Consider the following 18,892-nt stretch of genomic DNA (forward strand, 5'->3'; position numbering starts at 1 on the left):
TGTGACCTCTCTAGAGGCCATAATTTTCATGAGATCTTCATGAAAATTGGTCTGAATGTTCACCTTGATGATATCTAGGTCAGGTATGAAAGTGGGTCACGTGCCTTCAAAAACTAGGTCAGTAGGTCAAATAATAGAAAAACCTTGTGACCTCTCTAGAGGCCATATTTTTCATGGGATCTGTATGAAAGTTGGTCTGAATGTTCATCTTGATGATATCTAGGTCAAGTTTGAAAGTGGGTCACGTGCCATCAAAAACTAGGTCAGTAGGTCTAAAAATAGAAAAACCTTGTGACCTCTCTAGAGGCCATATATTTCATGAGATCTTCATGAAAATTGGTCTGAATGGTCACCTTGATGATATCTAGGTCAGGTTCGAAAGTGGGTCACGTGCCATCAAAAACTAGGTCAGTAGGTCAAATAATAGAAAAACCTTGTGACCTCTCTAGAGACCATATTTTTCAATGGATCTTCATGAAAATTGGTCAGAATTTTTATCTTGATAATATCTAGGTCAAGTTCAAAACTGGGTCACATGAGCTCAAAAACTAGGTCACTATGTCAAATAATAGAAAAAACGACGTCATACTCAAAACTGGGTCATGTGGGAAGAGGTGAGCGATTCAGGACCATCATGTTCCTCTTGTTTGAAAAATGAATTTGTAACAAAGAATTTGGGTTATTTTACAATTAGATATGGCAATTAATCTTCGACCGAGTGTGTTTGAGAAGATACTGCGACCAACGAAAGATGCTAGCCCCGACAGTTTACAGCTTGAGCTTCACTATAGAGCCACAGTAGAGAGCACGGGATTAAAGGTCATCATAAACAACATGAACTTGCTCTGCAGTTTTGACTGGATCATCGCCTTACAGCAGTTTATAGTTACAAAACCAGACAATCCATTCCTCACTAAGTCTGGTAAAACAGCTTATTATTGATAAAATCTTATAAAAGTTTATTTCTAAGCCATTTAAGAGAAATTTATAGTGCCATTTCAAAACTTTTGGTTGATAAGAAGTGGGGGAGGGGGTGAGGTGATTACTTATTGATTGAGTGATTAGGTAGCTTACTCAGGAACACATGCCACTCACTTTTCGGATCACTGCTTTGGTAGTTAAATCCTTCCACATGGGAAAGCTTTTCATCTTGCTAGCTGCTCCGCCCTGGTGACCAGTTGTGCCAGAAATTATGTCGGTGGGGAAGAACTTGATCATCATAAGGCTCTACAGAAGTATTTTAAAAATATGTAATCTTGAAAAAATGATACTTGACTATTGTAATGCAATAGAAACATTTTTGAAAAATATTGTTAATGCTATCACTTAAAAAAAAAGCTTGCCAGAAGCATCATGAATCTACTTGAGAAGTTGAATTGTCCAAATCTTCTGTAACTTAGAGAGTCAGTGGCCAAGTGGTTAAAAGGTTGGACTTTATGATCTGGGTTCGATTCCCTGTCGCAGCTGATATCTTGTTGAGTGGATAGTGCATGGTGATTTACTATGTATTGTTTATAGTAAGAATCAATCTGGATGACTAGATGCTATGGAGAACAATATGATACCATCCGTTGGCTTGACAGATTTTGACTATTTTCATTTATCCATGCTGAATAAAAGTAACTTACCTTTATATTTTTTGTACAAGTAGATTGATAATGCTTGGTTGTATGTTAATTTTTGCATCATGTTCCACAGATCAGGGTAAAGCAGATGAAAGTTCTGAAGAAGTTCAATCACCAACACTATCATCGTCCAGTAAGGGCTCACGCACTACCAGTCCCCTGATGACTTCTGGTGGTATTATTACCAAGAGAGCCGGTCCACTTGTTGAACAGGTCAGTGTCTGAGTATTGAATGTGTTGAAAACAAAGCTGTGGATTATATTCAAACAAGCAGCATCAGGGTTTGGAGCCAGTGAAGTGTTGCACAACATGTCAGTTTTCCTTCAGTTATGTCTTTAGTTTATACTAATTTGTTACACCAGGATTGTGATGAAAGCTTCAAATTTATTTTAACCACTCTTGAGCCTGCTTTCTTGTAAAACCAGTACTGGTGATGTAGTCATGTCCTTAGTGGAGCTTGAAACCACAAACCTCAGGTTGAGCGGCTGACACCTTAACCACTAAACCACTGTTCCCAGTTATATCATTAAAATCTGATCTTGAAAGAAATTTCCACTGATACTGAATTTTATCAGTAAAATTTTGAAATATATCGGAACAAGAATTGTAAGAAACTAAATTGAAGGAATGCCTGGTAGTTTGAAGACTGGATAATGTTCATACTATTAGTTGTTTTTATTTTTGACAGTATCCTGAGTGTAGCTCCTAACAATTTCAAAACTCCTGTAAATCTTATGCAGAACATCATTATAGGAATAAATAACTATAAAGAGCCAGTTCATTTCTGTTATCTATCAAATGCCGAAATATTTATAACATAATTTATTATGTATATACATAACTTGCAACAATGAAGGTTGTTCTCTTGCTCTGGATTGTCCATCTTTTGAATAAATCCATTTACTCAGAGCAATTAGCTTATTTACCTGGATATTTCGGCTATATTGCATAGCCTTCATCAGCTGACTGCACTGATTTCTGGTCAGTGGGTGTCACATGACTTTTGATCATGTGACACCAGGAAAGGGCTCTATCAGTAAGCAGCTGTTTGACCTCTTGGAAATGGTGCTTAACAGTACATATTTTATCTATAAAGGACAGTATTACCAACAGAAACAAGGGGCGGCAATGGGGTCCCCGGTATCTCCCATTGTAGCAAACCTCTACATGGAGCATTTTGAGAAAGAGGCATTGGACACTGCAAGGAACCCTCCTTCCCTATGGTTCAGATATGTGAATGACACAATGACCAAACTCCACAAATACCACACACTGTGAAATCATTAATATTCGTGGGGGACTAACTTTCGTGGTTGAGTCAATCCACGAAATTTAATCCCAACGAACAAGTAAAATTCCCATTCATTTATGTTCAAAAGTTGAAATCCATGAATTCATAACCCCACGAAATTGCCGTTTTGACCAAAACCATGAAATATCGTGCCCACGAAATTAAATGATTTCACAGTAGAGGAGTTTTCCAACCACCTGAACTCTATTGACGAGCACATTAAATTTAGCAAAGGGAGGACGACGTAAGATACCATTTCTGGATACTTGTTTTCATGTCAGTGATGATAGTTCACAAAAGTCACGGTATTTAGAAAGCCCAATCACACAGACCAGTACCTTAATTTCAATTCCAACCACCATCTAGAACATAAGAGATCTTTTGTGAGAACCCTGTTCCATCGGGCGGAAAAACTAGTCGCAGGCGATTCTGACAAGAAAGCAGAAAAAGAACATGTCAGAGGTGCTTTACGGGCCAACAGCTATCCAGAGTGGATGTTTTGCTATTCCCAATAAACCTACCAAGAAAGACAATAAAACAGAACTACGATCAAACCAAAAAAGGCCAAATGTCAGCATCCCTTACATTTGAGGAACTTAGGAAACCTTACACAGGATTTTTAAGAAATATGGTGTGAACATGTACCATCAGCCATTCAATTCCATTCTCTCACAGGTCACACATGTTAAAGATAAGACAGACAAGATGAGGAAATGTGGGTTGTTTATTATGTGAAATGTGAACAATGCAACAGTGACTATGTAGATGAAACCGGAAGATCTTTAGAGACAAGAATGAAAGAACATGTGTCTCAGTCCAACTCGGCACTATATGAACATTGTGATCAAACTAGACACCACATTGACCCCCAAAACACAAAAGTCTTAATGTCAGAGGACATACATCTAAAATGGCAGGTGAAAGAAGCCATACCTATCAAGCAGCGGCGACCATCACTTAACCGAGAGGAGGGGTTGGAGTTTCCAGGGGTGTACAGCCCTCTCCTGGTGTCATGTGATGACTCAAAGTCACGTGACACCCACTGACAAGAAATCAGTGCAGTCAGCTGATGAAGACTATGCGATATCTCTGAAATATCCAGGTGAATTATTCAAAAGATGTATAACTTGTTCATTAGAAGTAAAACCACAACATAGTATTATGCTAAGTATGATTGTATCAGTAAATGATTTTTCAGAATGATGTTCCATTTGAGTTGAAGTTAAATGTGAAAGACACAGAGTTTGTAGTTGTTGAGAATCTTGCATCAGCTGACACCAATGCTGTCATTCTCAAGGTAGGAAAAATCATTTTTGAGTAACTAGAGAAATTTTAGAATTTACACAATTATATATTTATTTTGATAAAATAAATATATTCCTGCTTTGGATATGCAACCAGCTAGTCTGCGAGGTACAAATGATGAATTTCAAAGGGAAACAAAAACATTGTTGGGGAAGCCTGGCAGAGCTCTGTTTGTAAACTTATTCTTGATGATTTGTAGAATATGTCTGATTTTTAAGTTTCTTGTAAATTGGACAAGATATCCACATGTAAGAAGTTTAATTTGTATTTTGTTGTTTCAGTGTACATCTGAATTATCCTACCGGCCAAAAGCTCAGGACAAGTTACTCTCATGCACTCTTCAGAGCTTGGAGATTTTCTCTTGCTCTCTACAGGCGGAGGAAGAAACAGCCTTATCCATTGTAGATCCTATGTCAGTGACCATTGAATTGATCACAAATCCTCTACCAATACTGAAACCAAACACAATGAGTGCTGGATTAGTTGATGCAGCCCAGTTTGATCTCAAACAAATGTTGCTAGATGTATGTATCATATTACGAACACTTTAATTTATTAAAGAAACAAAAACTCCCAGCCATATGATGTGGTTCATGATTTTTTTTCATAGAATTATTTCAGGAAACAGAGATTGAGAAAAATTGCAAATTGCATTCTTTAGTGAAGCTGTATAATCATTGTATGGGGCTTTAGTTAGCCAGGTGTAAAATGTAAAAAATTATGACTTATTATTATAATAAGATAAAAACCTGTAGTTTTAATAAAAAAAACTATGTGTAGTTGTTATTGTTAGTAATTACTCTGTTACATGTTTTCATCTGTGAGCTCACCAGTTATTTCCTTGCAACAGGGAACTTTGAGAACTCTTAAAAATAGTGTAACCTGAAATTGTTTGAATGGGAGTAACTGTGTAATATATGAATTGCTAATTGTAATTTATTTCTTCATTTAGTTGCTATGAATTATCATGAGTTTCTTAGGAGTTTAATAAAGAATCTATGGGTTATTTTCTAGGTGAATTGTAAGACAATGAATGTTAGACTGTCATACCAGGATATGAAGATGTTTCTAGCTATCATGGATTCTCTACCTAAACAGGCCTTACAGGCTAAACAGCCACCAGAATCCCCAGTGTCACAGTTCACAGGTCAGTTGTGTCTTGCCTTGTATTTAATGTTTGAAGGCAATTATCTCACTACTTAATGAGAGATACTTTAAAAAGATGGACAAATGTCATATCATTATAACCATTGGTTTTCTGGTAATTTTAGAGCACAGATCCCAGTAAGCATATATTTATCTTGCAATTTGATATAGTTTACATCTATTAGGGTTCCAACAAAAGTAGGTGTTTTGGCTTAAATTATATATTTATTTGCTCATGAAAGTGAATGACAGATATTTGGAGGTGAAAAAAAACTTTTGTGAAAGGACTTGGAACATTTGCCTAGTTTCTATTTACATTATGTAGTATAGTACTACAGATAATTAATACAAGAAACTGTTCTTTCCTTAACAATTAGTGCCTGAAGTTAAATTTCTGCAATATATGTCAAAACATTGCTTAAAAATCCATGCTATTAACTGCATAGCTCAACAAATGGCTGTAAACTACTTGTATTGCATCACATAACAATTTAGACAGTGACATGTTTTTTTTAAGTCATTTAACAGATATTTTCCTGAAATCTGATCTAAGAAAGGTTAGGTACCGGTATTAGACAGTGGTTCTGCAAAGTGTACTTTTCAGGCTCAGTAATAGTACTTTTTTATCATTGGAAAAATAATAAATTATTTGGTACTGATCATATGGCATTTAAGTAAATACTGAATAACTTACTTTTAATTATGTTAAAAAGAGACCCAGGTGGCAAAGTTAATGGACATGAACTTTAGCAGAGAAGATTGTTTGAAGTCATTAAAGGTTAAGAGAGATAATCTGGAGGAGGCTGCAGTCTGGTTGACAGAGAATGCAAAGGTTGTTAAACCAAAGAAGGATGAGACCAAAATAACAGCTGTTGAGGTATTGTTGGATTAGGTTTACATTCTGTGATATCAGTGATATTTGCAGGGAACTGATTTTGGTTAGCTCACCTGAGCAATGCAGGATCACTAAGATCAAAAAGCAGGTCACTAGGTCAAATCAAAGACAAACTTTGTGTATGCGATAGAGGCTGTATTTTTCAACTGATCTTCATGAAATTTGGTCAGAATGATAGCCTTGATGAAATCTAGGTCAAGTTCAAATATGGGTCATCTGGGGTCAAAAACTAGGTCACTAGATCAAATCAAAGAAAATACTTAATTATACTCAATATTTTTGCTCCAATTTTAATGATAATTGGTCAGAATATATTTTTCCATGAAATCACTAGGTCAAACATGTTTACACTGTATTAGTGTGTTATGGTGTGCTTCTCAGGTGAGCGACCTAGGGCCATCTTGGCCCTCTTGTTGATTTCATTTTTGCATTTATCTGTGAAATTTTATCCCAGCAGTTAAATAAATTTCCTATCTAGTTTGTCTTCTAAACTTGAAATTCACAAATTTGTATATGTATATATGAATATAGGTGAACATGAGGACATTCTGCCTGTAGATGATAGTACATTAAATGTGTATATTGATACAGGTGAACATGAGGACATTCTGCCTTTGACAGGTGAACATGACAACATTCTGCCTATGTCTGATAGATGTAGTACATTAAATGTGTATATTGATACAGGTGAACATGACAACATTCTGCCTATGTCTGATAGATGTAGTACATTAAATGTGTATATTGATACAGGTGAACATGACAACATTCTGCCTCTGTCTGATAGATGATAGTACATTAAATGTGTATATTGATACAGGTGAACATGACAACATTCTGCCTATGTCTCATAGATGTAGTACATTAAATGTGTATATTGATACAGGTGAACATGACAACATTCTGCCTCTGTCTGATAGATGATAGTACATTAAATGTGTATATTGATACAGGTGAACATGACAACATTTTGCCTATGTCTTATAGATGTAGTACATTAAATGTGTATATTGATACAGGTGAACATGACAACATTCTGCCTCTGTCTGATAGATGATAGTACATTAAATGTGTATATTGATACAGGTGAACATGACAACATTCTGCCTATGTCTCATAGATGTAGTACATTAAATGTGTATGTTGATACAGGTGAACATGACAACATTCTGCCTATGTCTGATAGATGTAGTACATTAAATGTGTATATTGATACAGGTGAACATGACAACATTTTGCCTATGTCTCATAGATGACTGTCAAGATGCTGATGTACCACTTATACAACTCAACTTCTTTGGTAAGCATACTTCATTCTGTTTCCCTCATTTCTTATGTATTAGACCAGACTTTTGGATCACCCTTTTCATGATAAACACATTCGAAAGTGCTTTACATAAAATCCTCTGCCAGTTCAGACACAGGACAATCTGACATGATATGGTCAATGTAAAGAAAGCTCTTAGAACAGAGTAAGAGAAATCTTATAGATACAGGCATATCCGGCTCTTTTTGAATAGACAACCTGATTTTTTAAGGTGCCCTGTGTATAGCACGAATAAACAAAAGCCCTTAGGAAGGGATAGGGATTTGAGTCCATGACCTTTAGATTGACAGTCAGGTGTCTTGCCACTGCATTCACCTGGTTTGAAGGATTGTTCACATTTTTCAACAATATTTCTGCTAAATTATTGAAATAATTAGTTGAAATGTCATGAATGTTTGGCCTGACACCCAGGATATCAGCTGAATTTTAGAGCAGTATCAGAAATCTAGCATCTGATTGGTTTATTCTGAACACAGTCCTGCAGTTGACCAATGACGAGGTTGAATTGACCAACGATAATGTTGAATTCTTAGACAGATCCATATACTTGGTTTTATAACCGTAGACTCTTAGTAGTTTTTCTTCTTCAATAACTTAAAAAATTTAATTCTCGATATTTGAGATAAGTTTTTAAAGAATTACCTAAGATATGATGCCTTTTATCAAGTCAGACTGGAGATCATTGTCTGTCTGTGAAGGTCAGTCTCTCAGCCGGTTTAATTAAAATAGGTCTAAGCCTTTAATATCTTACAGGTATTGATCTAAAATATGAGCCTGGTAGGGAAGGCAAAGCTGGATTCAAGATTGCTGGGGATTATTACAACAGGACACTGTCGGGCTGGGAACCACTCATTGAACAATGGAGGTAGGAAACATTGTAGAAATATATACTGAATAATATATCACTTAAAGAAAAAAAGATGTAAAGTTAATATACTTTGTCTAAAAGAAGCTTTCATTTGAAATGTTGTCTTTGGTGTTAAAGTTAATGATCATTGTGGATAGTTCAGGTTTTGCATCATTTATTGCATGGTTAAGTACACAAGACATATTTATCTTGCTAATAATTTGCTCTTTGCAGCAGTTTGTATAGGAGAGATCTCTGTGACGTCACGCATTAATCTGTTTATCTGGTGGTGGGCAAAACAAATGCTTTTACATCATGTGTGTATGGGACTTGAATTTTTAATTCTTAATAACTTTTTTGCTCATTTATGGATTTTCAAAATTCAAAAAGTTTTGAAATACTTACAATTTTTATATTTTCGTATTCAAATATCTTTTTTAAATGAACAACCATTTTTAGCTTGACTATTCAAAGAATAGGTAGAGCTATTGGACTCGCCCGTGTGTCAGTGTCCGCATCGGCGTCCACTTGTGGCAAAGGCTTGAAACTTCACACACTTATTTACTGTGATAAACTGACTTACATTGCACAGGTTCCATAACTCTATTTTGCTTTTTAGCTCACCTGTCACAAAGTGACAAGGTGAGCTATTGTGACCGCTTGATGTCCGTCGTCAGTCGTGCGTTGTGCGTCGTGTGTCAACAATTTGTAAAAAAATCTTCTTCTTGAAAACCACTGGGCAAAATTACACCAAACTTCACAGGAATGTCCTTGGGTGGCCCCCTTTCAAAATTGTTCAAAGAATTGAATTCCATGCAGAACTCTGGTTACCATGGCAACCGAAAGGAAAAACTTTAAAAATCTTCTTCTCAAAAACCAGAAGCCCTAGAGCTTAGATATTTGGTGTGAAGCATTGCCTAGTGGCCTTTTACCAGATTGTTCAAATCATGACCCCGGGGCCCAAAATTTACCCGCCCAGGGGTCACTTGATTTTACATAAAAAAATCTTAAAAAATCTTCTTCTCAAAAACCAAAAAAAAGCCCCTAGAGCTTAGATATATGACATGTAGCATTGCCTAGTGGACCTCTACTAAAATTGTTCAAATCATGACCCCGGGGTTACTTGATTTTACATAGGAAATCTTCAAAAAAATTTCTAAAATAAACCAGAAGGCCTAGAGCTTAGATATTTAAATTTTTAAGCATTGCCTAGTGGACCTCAAAAAAAATTTTTGTTCAAATCATGTTCCCCGGGGTCAAAAATTGCCCCCGCCCAGGGGTCACTTGTTTTCCCATAGGAAAATATTAAAAAATCTTCTTCTCAAAAACCAGAAGCCCTAGAGCTTAGATATTTGACATGTAGCATTGCCTATTAGACCTCTACTAAAGTTGTTCAAATCATGACCCGAGGGTCAGAATTGACCCCGCCCTAGGGGTCACTTGATTTTACATAGGAAAGTCTTTAAAAATGTTCTAAAAATAAACCAGAAGGCCTAGAGCTTAGATATTTCACATGTAGCATTGCCTAGTAGACCTCTACAACATTTGTTCAAATCATGTTCCCCGGGGTTAAAATTGATCCTGCCCCAGGGGTCACTTGATTTTACATTGGAAAATCTTAAAAAAAATTCTAAAAATAAACCAGAAGGCCTATATCTTAGATATTTGACATGTAGCATTGCCTAGTAGACTTTGACAACATTTATTCAATCATGCCCCCCGGGGTTCAAATTGACCCCGCCCCTTTGGGGTTACTTGATGGTACATAGAAAAATTTTTCAAAATGTTCTAAAAATAAACCAGAAAGAACTTAGATATTTGACATGTAGCATTGCCTAGTGGACCTCTACAAAAAATTTCAAATCTTGACCCCCCGGGTCAAGACCCACCCCCAGGGTTACTTTATTTTATGTTACTTAAATGCTTATTTAGTAACTTCTTTATTGTTGGCCGTAGGGAAAAACCGAGACCACTTTTCTGTGGTACAACATGGATGGTACCCCCAAATTTTTTTAGGTGTAATTTGACATATCTGTACCTTAAAAAAAATTTTCAACTATATTTACTCTGATTCTTTTGATTGATCTTGATTATGATTTTTGAATTTCCCTGTCCTGAAGTGCAATGATAACAGGTGAGCGATATAGGGCCATTATGGCCCTCTTGTTTACAAAATTATGTCCCTTTTTCGACTTAGAAATTTTTGGTTAAGGTTTTGTATGTAACCTGGTATCTCAGTACCCACTAATGGGAATGATTGAAACTTCACACACTTGTTCACTGTCATGTTCTAACATGCACTGTGCAGGTCCCATAACTCTACTTTGCATTTTTTCAAAATTATGCCCCTTTTTTGACTTAGCAGTTTTTGGTTAAGTTTTTGTATGTAAGCTGGTATCTCAGTATCTACTAATGGGAATGGATTGAAACTTAACACACTTGGCCACTGTCATGAGCTCATAAGCACTGTGCAGGTTCCATAACCCTGTTTTGCATTTTTACAAAATTATGCCCCTTTTTCGACTTTTGTATTCATTCAATTGACAAGGCTGTTGGATAGTCGAGCGTTGCTGTCCTCCGACAGCTCTTGTTAATGACATATAATTTTAATAGCGGCGTAGTAATTTTCTCTCCTATACTTCTAGTGATTATGCCTCTTAATGTTTACAACTGTTTTCAGTTTGCAGCTCACCCTGTTTCTTACATATTAGCAAAAGTAAAACTGTTACAAATACATCTATTTTTTATTAACAATAAAAGATAAAATGACTCTGGTTATATTGTTACAAAGTTAATAGAATTGACTGTATACAAATCAGGGGCCTCTGAGGCCGAGTGGTTAAGGTTGATGACTTTGAATAACTTGCCCTTCATCAGTTTTGGTTTCAGTCTCACTTTGGCATTGAATTCTTTATGTGAGGAAGCCATCCAGCTTGCTTATGGAAAGAGCTACCCAGGGCTGCCCCATAAGAAATAATGTACCTTGGGCCTTCCTCCACCATCAAAGCTGGAAAGTCGCCTTTTGACATATTTTAAGTGTATAATAGAATAATAATAAGATTGAGTACTTACTTACATTTGAAGGTGTCATGCCGTGGAAAAACTACAAACAACAGAGGAAAAGCTAGGGGAGTAGAAATTTCAGGGAATTTAGCAAATTTTGCTGAGTTTTCACAGTTTTCTGTAAAAATCTCTTATTTATGAAAAATAGGTCATCATTGACCAGCTATTCTAGAAAATTGAAATTAGTACAACTTAATATAAATGTTAAAAAGTGTTTTAATGTGAATATTTAATCATGATTTCATTAACTCAACCTTTATAGAGGATAAAAACCTCATGCTAAAGGAATGGTCCTCTAATGCCAAGACAAAATAAGTGCCTGTAATAAAAATTCTTTTGAATGCTGTTGTATTGGTTTAAGGTCAGTCGGCTCAAACCAGTGATTGTTTGGTAGAAACTTATGAAAGTCACTATCATATTCACAACTGGGTCCATATTTATTAACAACTCTTAAAATGTAAAAATTTTCTTTTTGCTCTCATTTTAAACTGCCACAATTCCAATGAAACTTTGCATTAATGTGCGTTAGCAGTTAAAGAGGGCTGAAAGTAAACAAATGTTAAAAATTACAGAAAGCAGAACATTTGCTGTCATTAAGTTGAATATGAGCCCAGCGCTAGTTTTTCAGATAGCCGACTCAGAATAGTGATTCAGATAAGCTGCAAACATTCTTTGATAGTTAAATCACACAGACATAATTTATGTCTCATAGGATTTTTAATGCTGCAGGCAAACCCTCCGGTACCTCCACTTGGAATCAGGCACAGAGAACCAGCGACCTGCAAACTTTCTTAACAGCTTAATTAAGATAAAATACATTGCTGTCTAATGTTGCATCACTAACAACACATTTTATAAGCAAGGATATGCTTTGTACAGCATTTATACATATTTATTTCATGCCATATCTCTTATATATTATTTTGCATATGCTCACTTCATACATTTTCCTTATTTAGCCCCTGATGTATTAAATATCAATGTAACCAGTACATTGCTAGAACTGTACAACCTGACCAAGGATAAATGGACAGAAGATTACTACAAACATAAAGATGGGTACGATTTAATGCTCTCTTTTCTGTCTTTTTTCCTTAAAAATTATAAACAGGTTTTGATTAACCAAGATAAATGTTCAAGTCTGAATTAGTTTGTATAAAAAAAATACATGGCCATGTGTTTAATTCTATCCCAGTTATATTTTATACTGACAGTGTTTAGGAAAATGGTTTGTGAGATGTAAAAATGTTTATATTTATAAATTTTTGTCCCTGGCAATAAAATCTGTAAGAAAATTATGATCTATAAGCCTTTCTTCTTGTCTCCATCTTCAAAGAAGGCAATGAAGGTTCAAAGCAAAAAAATTTGGATGTATCCAGTTTAGAAGCCCTGTTATTGAGAAACTAAAAGGTAAAATTGTGAGTTTCTATAGGTCCGGAAAATGTGATGGTACCAGTATCAAATTAATTTTTCTTGGTACTGATGATTTGTTTTTCAAAATTAATACCAGTTTTTTATGCCCCCGAAGGGAGGCATATAGTTTTTGAACCGTCTGTCGGTCTGTCCGCAATTTTCGTGTCCGGTCCATATCTTTGTCATCCATGGATGGATTTTCATTTAACTTGGCATGAATGTGTACCACAGTAAGACGACGTGTCGCGCGCAAGACCCAGTCCGTAGCTCAAAGGTCAAGGTCACACTTAGACGTTAAAGGTCATTTTTCGTGATAGTGCATTGATGGGCGTGTCCGGTCCATATCTTTGTCATTCATGGATGGATTTTCAAGTAACTATGCATAAATGTGTGGCACAGTAAGACGACGTGTTGCGCGCAAGACCCAGGTCTGTAGCTCAAAGGTCAAGGTCACAGACGTTAAAGGTCATATTTCATGATAGTGCATTGATGGGCGTGGTCGGTCCATATCTTTGTCATTAATGCATGGATTTTAAAATTATTGGGCATGAATGTGTACCACAGTAAGACAACGTGTCGCGTGCAAGACCCAGGTCTGTAGCTCAAAGGTCAAGGTCACACTTAGACGTTAAAGGTCATATTTCATGATAGTGCAATGATGGGCATGTCCGGTCCATATCTTTGTCATTCATGCATGGATTTTAAAATAACTACGCATGAATGTGTGGCACAGTAAGACGATGTGTCACGCACAAGACCCAGGTCCGTAGGTCAAAGGTCCTAAACTCTAACATCGGCCATAACTATTCATTCAAAGTGCCATCGGGGGCATGTGTCATCCTATGGAGACAGCTCTTGTTTTTAGCTCACCTGAGCACAAAGTGCTCAAAGGTGAGCTTTTGTGATCGCCCTGTGTCCGTAGTCCGTCGTCGTCCGTCGTCAACAATTTGACTGTTAACACTCTAGTGGTCACAATATTGGCCCAAACTTAATGAAACTTGGTCAGAATGTTACCCTCAATAAAATCTTGGACGAGTTCGATATTGGGTCATCTGGGGTCAAAAACTAGGTCACCAGGTCAAATCAAAGGAAAAGCTTGTTAACACTCTAGAGGTCACAATTTTGGCATAATCTTAATGAAACTTTGTCAGAATGTTACCCTCAATAAAACCTTGGACAAGTTCGATATTGGGTCATCTGGGGTCAAAAACTAGGTCAAATCAAAGGAAAAGCTTAACACTCTAGAGGTCACAATTTTGAACCAATCTTAATGAAACTTGGTCAGAATGTTACCCTCAATAAAGTCTTGAATGAGTTTGATATTGGGTCATCTGGGGTTAAAAACTAGGTCAACAGGTCAAATCAAAGGAAAAGCTTTTTAACACTCTAGAGGTCACAGTTTTGGCCCAATCTTAATGAAACTTGGTCAGAATGTTACCCTCAATAAAATTTTGGTCGAGTTTGATATTGGATTAATCCGGGTCAAAAACTAGGTCAACAGGTCAAATCAAAAGAAAGCTTGTTAACACTGTAGAGGCCAGATTTATGACTGTATCTTCATGAATCTTGGTCAGAATGTTAATCTTGATGATGTATAGGTCAAGTACAAATCTGGGTCAGGTGGGGTCAAAAACTAGGTCACTAGGTCAAATCAAAGGAAAAGCTTGTTAACACTGTAGAGGCCACAATTATGACTCTATCTTCATGAAACTTGGTCAGAATGTTAATCTTAATGATCTCAAGGTCCGGTTTGAATCTGGGTCATGTAGGATCATAAACTAGGTCAAATCAAAGGAAAAGCTAGTTTACACTGTAGAGGCCACATTTATAACCATATCTTAATGAAACTTGGTCTGTATGTTAATCTTGATTATCTGTAGGTCAACTTCAAATCTGTGTCAGGTGGGGTCAAAAACTAGGTCACTAGGTCAAATCAAAGAAAAAGCTTGTTAACACTCTAGATGCCACATTTAAGACTATATCTTCATGAAACTTAGTCAGAATGTTAATCTTGATGATCTTTAGGTCAAGTTCGAATCTGGGTCATGTAGGGTCAGAAACTAGATCACCGGGTCAAATCAAAGGAAAAGCTATTTGACACTTTAGAGGCCACATTTATGACCATATCTTAATGAAACTTGGTCAGAATGTTAATCTTGATGATCTTTAGGCCAGTAGGTCAGGTGAGCGATACAGGGCCTTCATGGCCCTCTTGTTTAATCAATAGTATACACAGTAACAGGTACTTCATAAATTTTCATATGTGGACCATTTTTTTGTCAGGGCTGTAAATTTGAGTCTTATTTTCCCAAAACCTATCGTGCAGATTTCCCTTTTATGCTTTTCAAATCATGTAAAAATGTTCAGTTGTCGATCATTTTTAGCTCACCTGAGCCAAAGGCTCATGGTGAGCCTTTGTGACCGCTTAATGTCCGTCGTGCGCCGTGCGTTGTGTGTCTGTCAACAATTCCTAACAAAATCTTCTTCTTGAAAACCACTGGGCAGAATTACACCAAACTTCACAGGAATGATCCTTGGGTGGCCCCCTTTCAAAATTGTTCAAAGAATTGAATTCCAAGCAGAGCTAAAAACGTAAAAAATCTTCTTGTCCAAAACTACAGCGCCAAGGGCTTTGATATTTGGTATGTAGCATCATATAGTGGTCCTCTACCAAGATTGTTCAAATTATTCCCCTATCGTCAAATACGGCCCCGCCCCGGGGGTTACATGGTTTATATAGACCATTATTGGAAAAAACTTTAAAAATCATCTTGTCTGAAACCACAAGACCTAGGCATTTGATATTTGGTATGTAGTATTGCCTTATGGTCCTCTACTAAGATTGTTCAGATTATGCCCCTAGGGTGAAAAGAGGCCCTGCCCTGGGTGTACCAAGTTTTACATAGACTCAATAGGAAAAACTTTAAAAATCTTTTTGTCTGAAACTGCTAGGCCTAGGCTTTTGATATTTGGTATATAGCATTGCCTAGTGGTCCTTTACCACGTTTATCTAATTATGCCTCTTGAGGTGAAAAGAGGCCCAACCCAGGGGTCTCAAGTTTTACAAAGACTTATATAGGAAAAAAACTTTTAAAATCTTCTTGCCTGAAATTGCAAGGCCAAGACTTTTGATATTTGGTATGTTGCATTGCCTAGTGGTCTTCTACCATAATTGTTCAAATTATGCCCCTGGGGTGAAAAGAGGCCCTGCCCTGGGGACCCCAAGTTTTACATAGACTTATATGGGAAATATTGTTTAAAATCTTCTTGTCTGAATGTTCAATTTATTTATTTACTTGGGTTTTACGGTGCACCAACACAGTATAGGTTATATGGTGCCAAACAAGACTAGAAATTTTGGTTTCACATCTCATTTATATCGAAATAAAAATATGAGGTATGGAATCAAAGTCTGCATACCTGCTGGAATCACAGAGTTACAGCAAAACCAAGTGTTAAGACCCTATTAGTCGCCTCTTACGATCATGCAAGGGTAAGGCAGTGGTTCCAATTCTTTTCATACATAGATCTCCCAGAACCACATGGGGCCTGAAAGTTCAAGGCTTTTAATATTATATATATTAATAGCCTTTGATATTTGATATGTAGCATTGCTTAGTGGTTCTCGAACAAGATTGTTCAAATTATGCCTCTGGGGTGAAAAGAGGCCCCGTCCCGGGGGTCACTTGTATAGGAGTTATAAAGGAAAATACTTAAAAAAATATCTGATCATATTTCCTAAACTGTTTAATTATAATTACCTGATGACCCCAAGTAATTAGGGGTCACTTGACTGTGACCTTGACCTACTGACCTACATTTTTGTTTTTAGCTCACCTGTCACAAAGTGACAAGGTGAGCTTTTGTGATCGCGCAGCGTCCGTCGTCCGTGCGTGCGTTCGTCCGTCCGTGCGTGCGTGCGTGCGTAAACTTTTGCTTGTGACCACTCTAGAGGTCACATTTTTCATGGGATCTTTATGAAAATTGGTCAGAATGTTCCCCTTGATGATATCTAGGTCAAGTTCGAAACTGGGTCAAGTGCAGTCAAAAACTAGGTCATTAGGTCTAAAAATAGAAAAACCTTGTGACCTCTCTAGAGGCCATATATTTCACAAGATCTTCATGAAAATTGGTCAGAATGTTCACCTTGATGATATCTAGGTCAAGTTCGAAACTGGGTCACGTGGGGTCAAAAACTAGGTCATTAGGTCTAAAAATAGAAAAACCTTGTGACCTCTCTAGAGGCCATATTTCTCATGGATCTTCATGAAAATTGGTCAGAATGTTCACCTTGATGATATCTAGGTCAAGTTCGAAACTGGGTCACGTGGGGTTAAAAACTACGTCAGTAGATCTAAAAATAGAAAAACCTTGTGACCTCTCTAGAGGACATATTTTTCATGAGATCTTCATGAATATTGGTCAGAATGTTCACCTTGATGATATCTAGGTCAAGTTCGAAACTGGGTCACATGGGGTCAAAAACTAGGTCATTAGATCTAAAAATAGAAAAACCTTGTGACCTCTCTAGAGGCCATATTTCTCATGGATCTTCATGAAAATTGGTGAGAATGTTCACCTTGATGATATCTAGGTCAAGTTCGAAACTGGGTCACGTGGGGTTAAAAACTAGGTCACTAGATCTAAAAATAGAAAAACCTTGTGACCTCTCTAGAGGCCATATTTTTCATGAGATCTTCATGAATATTGGTCAGAATGTTCACCTTGATGATATCTAGGTCAAGTTCGAAACTGGGTCATGTGGGGTCAAAAACTAGGTCAGTAGATCTAAAAATAGAAAAACCTTGTGACCTCTCTAGAGGCCATATTTCTCAATGGATCTTCATGAAAATTGGTCAGAATGTTCACCTTGATGATATCTAGGTCAATTTCGAAACTGGGTCACATGCGGTCAAAAACTAGGTCAGTAGGTCTAAAAATAGAAAAACCTTGTGACCTCTCTAGAGGCCATATTTTTCAATGGATCTTCATGAAAATTGGTGAGAATGTTAACCTTGATGATATCTAGGTCAAGTTCGAAACTGGGTCACGTGGGGTTAAAAACTAGGTCAGTAGATCTAAAAATGGAAAAACCTTGTGACCTCTCTAGAGGCCATATTTTTCATGAGATCTTCATGAATATTGGTCAGAATGTTCACCTTGATGATATCTAGGTCAAGTTCGAAACTGGGTCACGTGGGGTCAAAAACTAGGTCAGTAGGTCTAAAAATAGAAAAACCTTGTGACCTCTCTAGAGGCCATATTTCTCAATGGATCTTCATGAAACTTGGTCAGAATGTTCAGCTTGATGATATCTAGGTCAGGTTCGAAACTGGGTCATGTGCGGTCAAAAACTAGGTCAGTAGGTCGAAAAATAGAAAAACCTTGTGACCTCTCTAGAGGCCATATTTTTCACAGGATCTTCATGAAAATTGGTGAGAATGTTCACCTTGATGATATCTAGGTCAAGTTTAAAAGTGGGTCACGTGCCTTCAAAAACTAGGTCATTAGGTCAAATAATAGAAAAACCTTGTGACCTCTCTAGAGGCCATATTTTCCAATGAATCTTCATGAAAATTGGTCAGAATTTTTTATCTTGATGATATCTAGGTCACATATGCTCAAAAACTAGGTCACTATGTCAAATAATAGAAATAACGACGTCAGTTCAACACTGGGTCATGTGGGGATAGGTGAGCGATTCAGGACCATTGTGGTCCTCTTGTTTGAGATACAGCCTTGAAATTTGAATGACATAATTATACAGTTTTGCACACCGATCTTAACAGCTTAGAAATTTGGACCACGTCAATAACTTTCGATAAAGATTTCATAACTCATCTTTCATGTTCTTTGCCCAGACATACTGACCTACTTTCTTGTTTTTGAAGCTAGATTTGGACCACATGTATTTTTGAGACAGATTTCAATACTCATCTTGAATAGTCTTAATCATGACCTACTGACTTACTTTTTTGAA

General features: G+C 36.8%; 1 protein-coding gene and 2 long non-coding RNA genes across 4 annotated transcripts in view; 2 read left to right on the forward strand and 1 right to left on the reverse strand.

The window, feature by feature from the left end:
- LOC123553082 (intermembrane lipid transfer protein VPS13D-like) overlaps positions 1–18,892 on the reverse strand; it is a 240,767-nt gene that overhangs the window by 45,715 nt on the left and 176,160 nt on the right. The window lies entirely within an intron of this gene.
- The window catches only part of LOC128556526 (uncharacterized), a 218,055-nt gene that overhangs the window by 37,138 nt on the left and 162,025 nt on the right, over positions 1–18,892 (forward strand). The gene's annotated exons all lie outside the window — the stretch shown is intronic.
- LOC128556525 (uncharacterized) overlaps positions 1–18,892 on the forward strand; it is a 192,136-nt gene that overhangs the window by 25,059 nt on the left and 148,185 nt on the right. The gene's annotated exons all lie outside the window — the stretch shown is intronic.

Source organism: Mercenaria mercenaria, chromosome 4, assembly GCF_021730395.1.
Source record: "Mercenaria mercenaria strain notata chromosome 4, MADL_Memer_1, whole genome shotgun sequence".
NCBI classification, from domain to species: domain Eukaryota; kingdom Metazoa; phylum Mollusca; class Bivalvia; order Venerida; family Veneridae; genus Mercenaria; species Mercenaria mercenaria.